This window comes from Electrophorus electricus, chromosome 15, assembly GCF_013358815.1.
Source record: "Electrophorus electricus isolate fEleEle1 chromosome 15, fEleEle1.pri, whole genome shotgun sequence".
Lineage (NCBI taxonomy): Eukaryota > Metazoa > Chordata > Actinopteri > Gymnotiformes > Gymnotidae > Electrophorus > Electrophorus electricus.
Genome location: NC_049549.1, coordinates 15691340 through 15695987, shown reverse-complemented (window position 1 = coordinate 15695987; position 4648 = coordinate 15691340).

Sequence of the window (4648 nt, the reverse complement as noted above, 5' to 3'; positions counted from 1 at the left end):
TTTCCGACCCCGATCTCTCTTTCTCTCTCTCTCTCTCTCTCACACACACACAGAGAGAGAGAGAGAGAGAGAGAGAGAGAGAGAGAGAGAGAGAGAGAGAGAGAGAGAGAGAGAGAGAGAGAGAGAGAGAGAGACAGACAGACAGACAGACAGACAGACAGACTGAATGTTCCCACCAGTGGGTCAGTGTGAGTGAACCTCGATATGGATTTGCATAATAGTGTAATTACCATAAGTCACCTTAGTCTTACTAGTGAGAATGGGTGTGAAAAAGCTAACAATAACTTCTGTACCATTGCTATAGGAAGGTTGTGATATTGATTTATAAGTATAAGTTACGTAGAATTTTATGATGGACTTTTGCAGGAAAGGTTTGTTCCTGCATGTCGGACAGGTTTGTTTGTGCACATCCTTATAATAATATGAGAATTAAACATTTTTCATAACACTGCGTGACCTATTGTATAATTAATGAAATATTAATATTTCAATTAATGTTTTGCTTCAGGACAGGATTAAAATATTTTTAAAACTTTTATTTGTTTTTAAGGCTTTTGTGAAAAGATTTGTGTTCTTTTCAGTGAGATTGTGAAGAAACATTTTAGTTCCAAGCAACAAACACAGGGTTCTTGACATGTCACTCAGCATTGCAAATACAGACCTGTAAGCTCGAGAGAGCTCCCCAGAAGGCACCGTAGGATTAATGGAAGTCACCATCCATTTCCCCAGTGGATGTCATAAGTGCAGTGGAAAATCACTGTCCTATTCGAATGTGGGGTGGTGGTATTATTAGTTTCTGTCCTGTGTGGTCCCACATCCAGCACCACACCGCTTTGTTTGGTTGTTACGGATCATTGTCCAGTGCAGCAGGGCTGTGATATGGTTTTCTGGGTGGAGTGAATCCAGGCCACACAGGATAGAGTCATTTTACTTCTGTAAAAGACATAGCAGAAAATCGATTTAAAACAATGCTTAGCATACATATTTTGGGAAGGTTATCTACTACAACAAATCGTGTGTTTTTATGTGTGTTTAAATATAGTGTACACTGAAAAACATTTATCGAATCTTTTAGAATCTGCAGGTTAGTGAGCTCACAATGTAACTGAAATATGAGCTGCTTTAGTGCTCTTTCTTCATGAGCAGACTCTCACCTGCTTCATGCTGGAAGTCCGGAGCAGGAGGCTGCCCACTCTGGTGAGGATATCTGGTCTTTGGTGCTGACCCCCAGCTTGTCACACCCACCAGGTATCAGCACTAGTCACTGGCTTGGCACACCACAGGACCCCCGCTAACCCCTAAGCACCAGATCATCACAGCTCCATTCACATGTTGCTCCGCTCTATGCATTTAACACTATCAGAAGTCCAACAGAGTCCTCTTTTAAAAATGTGCATTATCTTTTACAAAATTTGTTAATACTTTTTATATTTGCTTTGAGCATTGACTGAAAATCAAGTAGACATTTTAACTCTGTTCCAAGCTCAATTCCACAGGTTTTGATGGTGTTATATGTTAAAGAAAACAGGAAAAGGGGATGAAGAGGAACAACACACCAGATCCCAGAATAGACCATGTCATAGGAAAACAGACTTTGGCAAAGCTTTCGGAACAACTGGACCAGTGAACCCAGTGGCTTGCTTAGGAAAGACATTTGCCAGGAAATAAGTTCGAAAAAACCTGCCTGTCAGGTGTCCTGTTCACCCCATATGTCACCTGCACAGATCATGTTGGTTAGAAATTCATCCCTGGTAGACATGGCTGCTGTTACAAAACTGTATGTTAATGATGTCCACCTCCACTCTCATGAGATCCACAGAGCGAGTGGACAGTGATACACATTCACAGATCCACTGCCTGTAACTAACATGCACAGAGCCATGTCTGTAAAACACATGCACCAAGCCAGTGTCTGTAACATACATACACAGTGCCATTGTTTGTAACAGACATGCACAGACCCAAAGCTTGTGACATGCACAGAATCAGTGTCAGTTAACACAACTGTATAGAGCCAGTATCTGTAACACACATACACAGAGCCCTTGTCTGTAACACACATGCACAGAGACAGTGTTGGTTAACACAGATGTACAGAGCCAGTGACTGTAACGTATGCAAAGAAGCAGTATTGTAATTCATGCACAGAGCCAGTGTCTGTAACATGCATATGCACAAGATTTTTTTATTCAGTTTCTTTGAGTGTGAGTTATTGTTTACTGAACCATGGGACAACTCTTCAAATATTTTTTGATGCCAGAGTGGTTCCAGAGACTGGGTTAGTATTCATATGAAATTCAAGTAGACTGTAAGTACTCCACTTGCATCCTCCACTGTTGTCCCAAACCATGATGTCCAGCACTTTGGTCTGTCAGGAATGTTCTTATCAAAAGCAGGAAGACTGTGCCTGGATTTCCAAGTTGAAAATTAGTGCACACCACACACGCCCTAATCCATGCATGTGCATATCCATATTACTCTGCCAGAGGAACTGACTTGAGTCATGGATAAGGTCAGAGGTGGAGACTCTCTGGACAGCTCTACAGAGCTCGTGACCTTCCGACGAGACATATCATAGTCACTGGTGTCTTTGTTGTACCGATTGTGCAGTAGGATCTCCCGCATGTGGTAGGGTTTCTGAAGCTGGTTCTGGGAGATGAAGCCAGCATACACATGCCGCTGTCTGATATCCATGCAGGACAGGTTTGAGCTGCTAGGAGAACAACGTGGAAGACAATGTGGCCACAAAAATCCACCACTGAGCAGACAAAAGTGTAGTGCCATTACTGAGCAGTGGTGCATACTGACTCTGGGAAGCAGTGAGCTGCCATGAAGTGCAGGCTGATCTGCCAGGCTGTGCCACACTGCCCTCTATGATTCTGGAGGACTGTGGCCTGCCACAGTCTGCAGTAAAGAGGGAAACTCACTCATGACAGGCTTCCTACAGTTTGACCTGAACACATCATATTCCTGTATAACGTAAGTCATGTTATCAGACAAATTTGTAGCCATTCACAAAGTGCTGCATTCATTTTACAGCCAGTAAATTAAAGATGTTTCATTCAAAGTCACAGATTGAACACTTCATAAAGGATTGCTTAATCAAAAGTCAAAATGTGAGAATGCTATGGAGTACAAGTACAATTTAGTATGACTCCATTTCTATAATAATAGTAATATTAATAATAACTCTAACAGGGCCTTATTAACTACAACACATTGTTTGAGGAATTAATTTAGCATCTTAATATCTGTGCGTGTGCATGTGCACACGCGCGTGCGCAAACACGTGTGCATATGTTTGTGTGTGTGTGTGTGTGTATACTTTTTCTAAACTCTTAACACAGTAACACCCCTACGTCACAGAATTAGCTAAATAGTTGTTTCTGCTCAAAACCATAATTGTTCATTAAATACATTTCAAACTGCAAAATAAATTCTCTACATACACCAACTCTATCAAAACATGACAAACGTGGCTCAAAATCAAGTCATTCTCTCAAAACACTGGCACATGTTTTCTGTCCAAGAGGAGAATCGAAGCACAATGACTGTCAAATACTAATGATGGGATTACAGAGACAGCATTACTTTTCATGTGTCAATTCTGCCAGCATACAAAAGACACTATAACATCCATTGTTTTGTTTTTTTTATAATTCACTGTCCTTTTACTAGAAACCACTACATTTTTTTTATTTGAGTGTCAAATGAGTGCATTTTTGGTATCATGAATGAATGATATGACTGTGTATTTACTGTAAACAAAAAAGAGTTCATGACAGACTTGGTGCAGTAAAAGTGTTATAACAGTAAGGGACACAAGGCCTTTGGTCCCAAAGGTGTAAAACTAAAATACACAAATACAGTAAAAAAAAAAAAAAAACACAGAAGGGAGAAAAACAAAAACAAAAAATGTACAGTCCTGTTTTACAATAAATCTGTACAGTCCTGTTTTATAATAAATCTGTACAGTCCAGTTTTACAGTCTTCTGTACTGTCCAGTTTTACAGTCATATGTACAGTCCTGTTTTACAGTTATATGTACAGTCCAGTATTAGTCATCTGTACAGTCCTGTTTTACAGTCATCTCTTCAGTCCTGTTTTACATTAATCTGCACAATAATGCTTTACAGTCATCTACATTCCTGTTTTACAGTAATCTGTACAATCCTGTTTTACAGTCATATTTACAGTCCTGTTTCAAAATGATCTGTACAGTCCTGTTTAACAGACTCTTTTCAGTCCTGAGTCTACAGTCTACAGCTTTGAATAGAAGCACTTGGCATGTGGTGTCCACCCCTGGAAGTCTTCAGCTGAGATGTCTGAAGACATCCAGGGGTGGAATTCCCTTCAGCTGAGACATCTGAAGACTTCCTTCAGTTAGTCATTTTATCATACACCTTCCACCTCCAGACTGAAAAAAAAAAAAAAAATGAATCAATGGGGACACTATTACTGGATGAGCTGCAATACAGTTTGAGATAGCATGTGAATTGTGGAATTCTACATTGTCCCCTGCAATCACAAATGTCCTCATTTTTCTTCCCACCTGTTCCCATTATGCTTCTGGCACTAGTTGTTGGTAGAGGTCACCCCAAAACTGACATTTCTGCAGGAGCACACAAGCAGTTGTTCTCTGCTTATG